Raw genomic sequence first — 11851 nt, 5'->3', positions numbered from 1 at the left:
TTCTATATAACATATATCAACTGCAGTCTATTATATTATAGTCTAGATTATATATCAACTGTAGTCTATTAGTTATGGGACCTTAAGAAAATAATTTATCCTCATTTTGCCTCAGATTCTACATTTGTAAAATTAGACGAGAATATGACTTACTTTATAGGTTTCTTGGAGGCATTAAATACAACACATAGAAAGGTCAGGGCGGGGAGTCATACCTGATGTCAGAAGGCCGCAATGTCCTTTTCCTTTTGCAGGTGGGAGAGTCAGATAGCCACCCAAGAAAACACAATGAAAGACACTGATATCAAGAGACTATTGTATAATCATCTTTTATGCATGTTTTCAATTAGCCTGATCATCTTCATTCCATCATTCTTTTTGGAGAACTTCTCAATATTGGAAGCACACTTAATATGGTTGTGCATCTGTTGTGTTTTTCTAACTGCTGTCAATCCAGTATTATATTTAGTAGTGAAGCCAAATGCATCCTCTAAAAGAAGTTTATTATCACACAAGGTGACCGGATTTTTGGAATGCTGTATTAATTTCTTATGCCTTGTTTCTTGCATGTAATTCATGTAATTTTTGTTCTATATGGAGAGCCACCATTAGAGTTGAAGATGGAAACATTTTTATTTGTGGTTATTTTGTCTGCTTTTACTACTCTACCAAGTTTATTTTTGTTAGGACCAAATCTCAAAGCATGGATAAGAGTTTTCACTGGAAAGGGAGTTATATTCACTTGGGAGAATAGTATCCAGATCAGTACAATTTCTAGTTTTGTGGGAACATGTCTTGGAGTACTTTCTATACCACTGGATTGAAAAAGACCATGGCAGATAAGGAAACTAACACCTAGAGGATATGTAACATTCTCGATGTCAGTGAGCTCGTACATATGGCCCATCTCCTCCTATATGCTTGGAGCAAACTTTGGCAACATGGCTGGCCTTGTTATTTCACCACTCTGGATACACTGGAATAAAAAGCAACTTACATATAACAATTAATTGGAACAAAGGTAGAAGATATTTCTTTGTGCAGATACCATAAAGACTATGAAGAAATATATATAGTCAAAGCCAAACAGTTCCATTTACAGCATTGTTTTTTTAAATGTTATAATTGAAAAAAACTTAAAAATGTATTTACAACATGATGTAATTGTAGCTTTTTCAACTATGAAACCCCTTAAGAAATTGTACTTTCTTGTTTAAATAAAGTATCAATAATAGGAAAAAATGCAACAACTAAATTGTATAGAATAATACCTGGTAAACACTATGCATTCAATAAACATTAGCTATTAACATCACAAAAAGTATTTTTTAAAAAAATTTTTCAGTATGGAGACAGACACATAGTAAAAGCAAGGTTAGCAGAACAGTGGAGGCAGAATGCAGGTCGGAGTGAATTAAAGGGTAATTGCTCTATTGATAAAACTGTTCTCATAGCGTTTGAACACATTCATTGACAAGAAGACACTCATTGCCACCAGAAGCCACAATTCAATTGGATATGTTTATACATGTAACAACAATCTGGTCCCCACACTTATCACCCCATTGATGACGGTACTTGGATTTTTAGCTTTTCACTGGTCTTCTCAAATCTAACTGTGAGAGGGTTCCTCTTTGTGCTGAGCCAGAATCTGTCTTCCAAGACCTTCAATTCAGCTGCATTCTGTCATCTGGGGCCAAAGTACGATATTATTCTAAACAGTAATTAACTTTTTGTTCCTTGAACATCCTTCTTTCAGACGTTTATTTACATAAACTGTAGGCCTCCTTCAAGTCATCTAGTTTGAGGGTTCACAAAACTGACTGGCCATCAGAATCCCTTGGGAGTAAAAAAATAGATTCTGGATCTCAGACATCAATCCAGAATCTCCAAGAAGTGGAGCCAAAAAATTTCTAAGTTAAATGTTTCTTTGGCAAATTTGATGTACAGGCAAGTAAAGGAAACACTGCTCTAGTGTCTATGTGACAAAAACACCTTCAAGGATCCTTTTTTTGCAGAGTTTCCAAAGTTACCAATGTCACTTTTACTGGCACCATTACTTTAGCATTTAGCATTTCACAATTACAAACATATTACACTTTTTAGAGCTATCAGTTACTCCCAATCACTTAACAGTTAAGTGGAATGCACAAGTTTTTGGCATTTAGATGTCATGCAACTGTGTCCCCTTGGCTTCAAAACTTTTCCAGTTACTGCATTTTTCTGCCAGATGGAAGCTTCGTTTGGTTGGTATTGCAAAGTGCACAAGTAGTGTCCACTGTGCTTTGGAAATGTATATGAAGTTTTTTTGTAAAACTCTTTTCACCCACTCCCACTATCACCAACTCAGAGTTCTTTGAATCAGCTGTCCTCAGCTCTTTCTCACCAATAGCAAGGGGTGGTAGAAGTTAGGCAGTTAGCTGAAAACCAAAGACCGGGTTGAATTCATACTTTGAAATTGGCTTCATGCGTCTGTTTAGATAAGCAGAGAACTGCGGTGGTACCTCAGTCCTGTTGTTGCTGCTCTGGATATTTTCTTCATGGGTATTCTGACAGCTTGGACATGATCCCTGGCACCACAAAATAAGACCGGAGGCAAAAGGAAACCAACTCATTTCTCCTCATATTGTGACTGGTTTCTCCTTTTATTTAGGATTGGACTCTGTTGTCACTGGCGCTTGCATTTTTATTTCACCTTGCCAAAATGAGCATTAAGGGCCAAATTGTTTCTGTGTTTGCACACCCTCCTATTTTGCAGAAAAGCCTTTCCACTTAGCTACTGTTGGTTTGGCTCCAATATTTGCTTGTATGTTGCATCTTCAATACATTCTTTTTACAAGACTCAGCATCTAGAAATCAGTTTTTTCAGTATCCTCTCACTGGAACAATATTCACATCTGCAATCTCATACATGGCTCTAGAAAACATCTGGAGATGATCCAAAACCTGTCAGACTTTATCAGCAAGAAGGTCCCTTATGTATTGGAGCAAATAAAACTAGCATACCACAAGAGCCCTCAGGTAAAGCACTTCTTAATACTGCCCAAATTAGTGGTCTCTTTACAACTCTCAGCCTCTGGGAAAGGTTAACCTTTAAACGACCACCCTTTTTTTTTTTAATTATTATTATACTTTAAGTTGTAGGGTACATGTGCACAACATGCAGGTTTGTCACATATGTATACATGTGCCATGTTGGTGTGCTGCACCCATTAACTCGTCATTTAGCATTAGGTATATCTCCTAATGCTATCCCTCCCCCCTACCCCCACCCCACAACAGGCCCCGGTGTGTGATGTTCCCCTTCCTGTGTCCATGTGTTCTCATTGTTCAACTCCCACCTATGAGTGAGAACATGAGGTGTTTGGTTTTTTTGTCCTTGCGATAGTTGGCGGAGAATGATGGTTTCCAGCTTCATCCATGTCCCTACAAAGGACATGAACTCATCATTTTTTATGGCTGCATAATATTCCATGGTGTATATGGGCCACATTTTCTTAATCCAGTCTATCATTGTTGGACATTTGGGTTGGTTCCAAGTCTTTGCTATTGTGAATAGTGCCACAATAAACATGCGTGTGCATGTGTCTTTATAGCAGCATGATTTATAATCCTTTGGGTATATACCCAGTAATGGGATGGCTGGGTCAAATGGTATTTCTAGTTCTAGATCCCTGAGGAATCGCCACACCGACTTCCACAATGGTTGAACTAGTTTACAGTCCCACCAACAGTGTAAAAGTGTTCCTATTTCTCCACATTCTCTCCAGCACCTGTTGTTTCCTGACTTTTGAATGATCACCATTCTAACTGGTGTGAGATGGTATCTCATTGTGGTTTTGATTTGCATTTCTCTGATGGCCAGTGATGATGAGCATTTTTTCATGTGTTTTTTGGCTGCATAAATGTCTCCTTTTGAGAAGTGTCTGTTCATGTCCTTTGCCCACTTTTGGATGGGGTTGTTTGTTTTTTTCTTGTAAATTTGTTTGAGTTCATTGTAGATTCTGGATATTAGCCCTTTGTCAGATGAGTAGGTTGCAAAAATTTTCTCCCATTTTGTAGGTTGCCTGTTCACTCTGATGGTGGTTTCTTTTGCTGTGCAGAAGCTCTTTAGTTTAATTAGATCCCATTTGTCAATTTTGGCTTTTGTTGCCATTGCTTTTGGTGTTTTAGACATGAAGTCCTTGCCCATGCCTATGTCCTGAATGGTATTGCCTAGGTTTTCTTCTAGGGTTTTTATGGTTTTAGATCTAACATGTAAGTCTTTAACCCATCTTGAATTAATTTTTGTTTAAGGTGTAAGGAAGAGATCCAGTTTCAGCTTTCTACATATGGCTAGCCAGTTTTCCCAGCACCATTTATTAAATAGGTAATCCTTTCCCCATTGCTTGTTTTTCTCAGGTTTGTCAAAGATCAGATAGTTGTAGATATGCAGCATTATTTCTGAGGGCTCTGTTCTGTTCCATTGATCTATATCTCTGTTTTGGTACCAGTACCATGCTGTTTTGGTTACTGTAGCCTTGTAGTATAGTTTGAAGTCAGGTAGCGTGATGCCTCCAGCTTTGTTCTTCTGGCTTAGGATTGACTTGGCGACACAGGCTCTTTTTTGGTTCCATACGAACTTTAAAGTAGTTTTTTCCAATTCTGTGAAGAAAGTCATTGGTAGCTTGATGGGGATGGCAATGAATCTATAAATTACCTTGGGCAGTATGGCCATTTTCATGATATTGATTCTTCCTACCCATGAGCATGAAATATTCTTCCATTTGTTTGTATCCTCTTTTATTTCATTGAGCAGTAGTTTGTAGTTCTCCTTGAAGAGGTCCTTCACATCCCTTGTAAGTTGGATTCCTAGGTATTTTATTCTCTTTGAAGCAACTGTGAATGGGAGTTCACTCATGATCTAGCTCTCTGTCTGTTATTGGTGTATAAGAATGCTTGTGATTTTTGCACATTGATTTTGTATCCTGAGACTTTGCTGAAGTTGCTTATCAGCTTAAGGAGATTTTGGGCTGAGACAATGGGGTTTTCTAGATATACAATCATGTCATCTGCAAACAGGGACAATTTGACTTCCTCTTTTCCTAATTGAATACCCTGTATTTCCTTCTCCTGCCTGATTGCCGTGGCCAGAACTTCCAACACTATGTTGAATAGGAGTGGTGAGAGAGGGCATCCCTGTCTTGTGCCAGTTTTCAAAGGGAATGCTTCCAGTTTTTGTCCATTCAGTATGATATTGGCTGTAGGTTTGTCATAGATATCTCTTATTGAGATACATCCCATCAATACCTAATTTATTGAGAGTTTTTAGCATGAAGGTTGTTGAATTTTGTCAAAGGCCTTTTCTGCATCTATTGAGATAATCACGTGGTTTTTGTCTTTGGTTCTGTTTATATGCTGGATTACATTTATTGATTTTCGTATGTTGAACCAGCCTTGCATCCGAGGGATGAAGCCCACTTGATCATGGTGCATAAGCTTTTTGATGTGTTGCTGGATTTGGTTTGCCAGTATTTTACTGAGGATTTTTGCATCAGTGTTCATCAAGGATATTGGTCTAAAATTCTCTTTTTTTGTTGTGTCTCTGCCAGGCTTTGGTATCAGGATGATGCTGGCCTCATAAAATGAGTTAGGGAGGATCCCCTCTTTTTCTATTGATTGGAATAGTTTCAGAAGGAAGGGTACCAGGTCCTCCTTGTACCTCTGGTAGAATTCGGCTGTGAATCCATCTGGTCCTGGACATTTTTGGTCTGTAAGCTATTAATTATTGCCTCAATTTCAGAGCCTGTTATTGGTCTATTCAGAGATTCAACTTCTTCCTGGTTTAGTCTTGGGAGAGTGTATGTGTCGAGGAATTTATCCATTTCTTCTAGATTTTCTAGTTTATTTGCATAGAGGTGTTTATAGTATTCTCTGATGGTAGTTTGTATTTCTGTGGGATCAGTGGTATCTCCTTTGTCATTTTTTATTGCGTCTATTTGATTCTTCTCTCTTACGAGCACCCTTGAAATGATTTATTTTTTTATCTTTGCCTTGATATAATTTTAATTTTTGAAGTGTTTGCCTTGTCTCAACCACTAACTCCAAATGCCTTTGTTTTAATTTGTGCTTTCTACAGAATTTGGAGAAAATTTCTGATATCTTCTTTAAGTTGCTCCAAATTGTGTTTTATTCCAAAATGTCTTATTTTTTGCTCCAAAACCTTCATTCTCAGGCTTTAGCTTTTGTACTTTCCTAGCAAACTCTTTCTTTCACAGCTGAAACTATTCAGGGTAGAATTTTTGTTGTCCCCCAAGCAATTTGCATCATCTTTGACACATGGTAGATGTTTGTTTGTTCATTCATTCAACAAATTTTTGTTGAGTTCCAGCTATGTCGAGGCACTGTTTTAGGTTTTAGGATTTCAACAGTGAATAAAACAAAGTTCCGGGTTTTTGTTTTTTTTTTTCCCAGAGTCTTGCTCTGTCACCAGGCTGGAGTGCAGTGGCACGATCTTGGCTCACTGCAACTTCCACCTCCGGGTTCAGGTGATTCTCCTGCCTCAGCCTCCCAAGTAGCTGGGATTACAGGTGCCCACCATCACGCCCAGCTAATTTTTGTCTTTTTAGTAGAGACGGGGTTTCACCATGTTGGGCAGGATGGTCTCGATCTCTTGACCTCGTGATCCACTTGCATTGGCCTCCCAAAGTGCTGGGATTACAGGCATGAGCCACCGTGCCCGGCCAGTTCCTGCTCTTATAGAGCTTACACTGTGGTGGGAGAGACAGCCAATAAAGGAAGTGTGAAATATATGTATCGAATGTTTATAAGAGCTATTAAAAATAAAACAGGATAAGGGGGATAGTGAATGCTGGGGTCCAAGATTGGCTATTTTAGATAGAATGGTCTAGGGGCTCCCTTGCTGATGAGGTGATATCTGCCAACATAAAGGAAGGCAGAGATTGAGCTTTGCAAATTTCTGGGCAAAAGTGTCTAAGGTAGAGAAAAAAGTAAATGTCAAGGTCTTGAGGAAGGAGCATGCTTAGAGAATAAATGGGTGGGTAGATGGATGGATGATTGGATATTCAATACTGAATAAATTAAGGAATAGAGACTGTAGGGGACAAACCCCAAGGTGACCCCAATGTTCACACCTTGTGTGATATTTTCCCCTTGAGTGTTGGCAGAACCTATTACTTGCTTCTAACAAATAAGGCATGGCAGAGGTGATGGGATGTGCCTCCCATGATTATGTTATATACATAGCTCTACCTTGCTAGCATGCTCTAGGGGGACTCTCCTCCTGGCCTTGGAGAAGCAAGCTACTGTGATGTAAACTGTCTGTGAAGAGCGCCATGTGACAGGGAACTGCAGGTGACCTCTAGGAGCTGAAGGTCACGGTACCACGACAAGGAACTACATTCTTTGAACAACCATGTCAGGAAGGAAGAGGACTCTAAGCTTGTTGACACCTTGATTCCAGCTTTACAAGACTCTGAGCAGATAACCCAGTTAAGTTGTGACCAGACTTCTGACTCATGGCAGTTGTGAGGTAATAAATGTGTGTTATTTTCAGCCATTAAGTTCATAGTGATCTTTTACGATGTATGGAAAATAAACACACAGCTAACACATCTGAGCTAAGTAACAGATATAAAACCTCAAGTTACTGAATCATCTTACTCATTGTCTAACTCAAACTTAAGAGTAACTTATGTGTTGCATAGTCAGTTTTCTGTCTTCCCTCTTTCTCTACACCTAGACCTACTTTACCCTCATGTCCAGGCTCAGCTTTAGCTCTATACCTACAACACATTTTACCTTGGGTACTATTCCAGTTGCAATTTACTGCGCAACAAACCATATACCTTAGTAGTTTGAAAGAGCAGTATGTTATTGGTTTTCATTTCTAGACTCACCTAGGCAATTTTCATGTGGTTTCAGTTATATGTTGGCTGAAGCTAGAGTCATCTAAAGGTTCAACTTAGATGTCCAAGACAACCCACTCAATTGCAGTTGACTCTGGCTGTCAGCAGGGAACTGTAAAGACTCAGACGTCCAAGACAACCCACTCAGTTGCAGTTGACACTGGCTATCAGCAGGTAACTCAGCTGGAAGAGTACATTGGAGCAGCTACATGTGACCTTACCCATCTCTCTTAGGTTTCTTATAACATGGTGGATGTGTTCTGAGATGCAGCATCCCAAGAACATCAACTAAGGGATGAACTCGTAACTGGGACCATATCACATTTGCTATAATCTACATCAGTTTTGAAGGAGTGAAGAAATAGACTCCACCTCATTGTGGAGGAGTGGCAAAGTCACGTTGCAGCAGACTATATGGAATAGGAGATAATGTTGCAGCCATCTTTAAAAATACCCTTGGTCCCTGCAAGGATCAAAGGAAACCAAGGGCAATTCCATGCTTACCAATGAATTGCAATTGAAATCAAAGATCCTTGAGTTCAATTCATGGTGCTATTCTTTACTAGCTATGTGATTATAGTAATTTAACTCCTGGGGCCCAATCTCTTCATCTCTTAAATTAGACAATAACACCTACCTCAATAGTGGTTGTAAGCATTAAAGGAAAAAAATATTTAAAAGGCAAAGCAGAGTGCTAGACCCCTGGTAATATGTCTATAAGTGATAGTACATTAGTCTGTCTTCACATGGCTATAAAGAACTACCTGAGACTGAGTAATTTATAAAGAAAAGAGGTTTAATTGATTCACAGTTCCGCATGGCCGGGGAGGTCTCAGGAAAATTATAATCATGGCTGAAGGCGAAAGGAAAACAAGGCACTTCTTACATGGTGTCAGGAGAGAGAGAAGGGGGTACTGCCACACACTTTAAAACCATCAGCTCTCATGAGCACTCACTATCACCAGAACAGCATGGGGGAAGCCGCCCCCATGTAATTCAATCTTGGCTTTATTCCTGATTATCATAACTAAAAGTTTTCTTTATTTTCAGGCTATTTTGTACCCTTCCAGTAGTAATTGAATTACATTATGAGTTTCTGAATCAATAACCTTCCCTGTGCCATAACCCTGTAGGCGTGACTTTCTACCTGGTTATGCCTGCCTCATCTTCCCAGAGATTATAATCTTAGTCTGAACCCCAGCCAAAAGATTGGAGTGCTGTTTTCTACTAGCATATTACTTTGGTAGGGTCAGCTACATACTTCTGTGGATTTCTACATATGGCTCTTCTGTGATTCTCCACTATATTTTTGCTTCATTCATCAGGACACCCCCAGAGGTTTGAATTCTACCCTCTGGAGGCCCACTGTCCAGCTTCAAGTCTGGACTTGGTTTCAGAGCTTGCATATAGCCAATCCTATAAAGTAATCCAGTTTTAGATCCAGAATTCTTTTCATTTGTCTCATCCTGCTGGAGGCAGTATGATAGGTTTGCTAAGGACTAATATGTGGCTTTCAGGATTTTAATTCTTCATATGCAGATGCTTTTTAGCATTTTACTCAGTTCCTCTAAGCATATTGTTTACCGTACCCATCAACTCCTTCTTGCTTGCTCTCTTGCTCTCTCACTGTCCCCTTCCCTCCCTTTCTCTCCAGCCCCTACCATGACCCACAACCACACATCTTTTGCAGGAACTCTTAGAGTCCATTCCCCAAACCTACAACGATCAGTCAGTTAGGTAGCCCAGAATGTTTAACCCCCATCTCCATCAAAATGCATCACTGTATCTCCTCTCATAGTTACACATGGGGATTACTGGGCCTTCATTTATTCTTGATAAGGTGAGCATAGAGCAAGAATTCATCCTGATTTAATGGCCATTTAGTTCCATGAGGACAGACACAGCCCTTGATTCACAATGACTTTCCTAGAAGAGTGTTTTTCACTTTAGCATCTATAGGAAAAGACAATGCTCTAGCAAGTGTGGAAGGCTGATTTACAGCAAATTTAACATGAAAGGGTGACCTACAGAGAAACAGCATTGTGTTCCCGCTGCTGCTGGAGATTCATTGTGAAGGAATGAAAACTGCCTTTTACCCCACCAGGAGGCCAGCCAGGCTTTTATCTTCCTAAGGTTTGGGGTCCCGTTTCCTCTACTGGAAACTAATCAGCTTTTGAGTTTCAATGCTCTGAAGGAGATTTTTTCATGTGAGTGGCAACAGAAGTCTACCTTAAAACAGACTTTTGTGTTGAGAAGGCTTAGAGGCCCAATTAAGCTTTATCATCTAAAAGGCAGTCAGAATAAATCTTCGTGCTCTAAAATTTAACAAAAAAATTATATTAAATGTAACTCCAAGATTTGGATATAAAGGAAACAATGGAGTGTTTCCATCACTGGAGGGTAGGTGTGGAGTGCTATCTGAGTGCCTTCTGGTGTGGTAGGCAATGATGGAAACTATATTAATAAAGGTGGAGTATAACTCCACAGCCTGGGGTCTTGCAAGATGGGCCAATTTCCAAGCTTAGCAGGGAGTGAGTTCAGAATTAGTGTCCTAATTGAAATGATCTTGCTCACTGGGGAAGGGAGCTGGGCCAAGGTTTCCAGGCCTGGAGAAAAATGGGCATGTAAATGGAGGAGGCTTTCTGCAGCTAGAAATAGTAGCCATAACAATACATAATAGTCATTAAAAAAGTCATAGACTAAGAACCCATATCCTACCATAATGAGAACCAAAAATATGGGTGACTGTCTTCTTGGGGCCATTTTTGCTCCTCAGTGTTGTAATACTGTGTCAGATGTGGTCTATGCTAATTCTGTGTCATTTCTACCCTTCCAAGTGTGCCCAGGAGAAGAAAGGATAGAAATACATTTTCAGGATCCCCTTGCCAGAAGTTCTCCAGCTTAGATGAAGCTACAGAAAGGGACTTGTGTGAGATTTGGAAAATGTAATGAAAGGAAAAACCATTATTCTCCATAAGTTGCAGGCAAGGGCTGGGCTGAAGTAGGCAGGGTTATGACGACTTCCAAGCATCCTCTAGGAGTCTCCCATATTGATCCTGCAGACAACTGAGGTCCTCAGTTGTTGTCCCCTCTGATCCCTGCATTTTTTGTTTCTCTGATGCCAGCGGCCCCACAAATGTTGTGGAAGCCTCTTTTTTTTTTTTTTTTTTTTTTTCCTGTATTAAAGCTTTTCTGGCTAGAATGGTCTAGAATGATTTCCATTTTCCTGGTTTAACCATGATTTTATAGGGGATGTGAAGGGATATCCCCCAAAATGGAAATTATTGACCTTACAAATGAAGATGAAAACTGATTTTAGTCAACTTGAGAAAATAATTAAATGTGACATTATTTGATCTCATATTCTGTGAAGCAATTCACAATTGTTACATAATCAAAGTGATATCCAAAGGAAATGTATTAAAGCAACTCAACTGTTTGAAATATGTGATAATCCACCATGGTGCCTCCCAATGTTAAAAATCTCTTAAAATGTCTTCCCATTACACAATAAATATTCATAACTTTGGGGCTTGTGCCCTAAGTGGAAATTCAGAGCTGTCTGAGGCCAGTAAACAGCAGAAACAACAGTGAAGTAAAATTGTGTATGCCACCATCTTAGTTGCAACCACCTCATGATTTAAAGAGAGCATTTAAATGTAGGGAATAACCAGAGATGTAGTCTTTGAAGTGATCAATCTTCACATTATTCATCTTTTGACATGTATTTTTTTTCACCTTTTTCCAGCTGAAATAGAATCCAGCTTAGCTCTCAGAACACCAAGTAGATAATGATTTCAGAAACAATTGTGCCACTGTGTTTAAAATGAGTATTCCCTGTCATAACCCATTTTAACCTTGCTTATTACACTTTGTCATGGCAAGGGCAAATGGGAAAGGGTGGAGAAATGGACACAAACATATCTTTTTCAACCACGAGAAAC

The 11851-nt window shown here is 39.4% G+C and overlaps 1 pseudogene; it reads left to right on the top strand.

The window, feature by feature from the left end:
* The first annotated feature begins 288 nt into the window (after window positions 1-288).
* LOC100613755 (phosphatidylinositol-glycan biosynthesis class F protein-like) lies at window positions 289-1010 on the top strand (annotated as a pseudogene).
* The last annotated feature ends 10841 nt before the right edge of the window (window positions 1011-11851 follow it).

The sequence above is a fragment of the Pan troglodytes genome, chromosome X (genome assembly GCF_028858775.2).
Source record: "Pan troglodytes isolate AG18354 chromosome X, NHGRI_mPanTro3-v2.0_pri, whole genome shotgun sequence".
NCBI classification, from domain to species: Eukaryota; Metazoa; Chordata; class Mammalia; order Primates; family Hominidae; genus Pan; species Pan troglodytes.
This window is presented reverse-complemented; position numbering and strand designations above follow the sequence as displayed.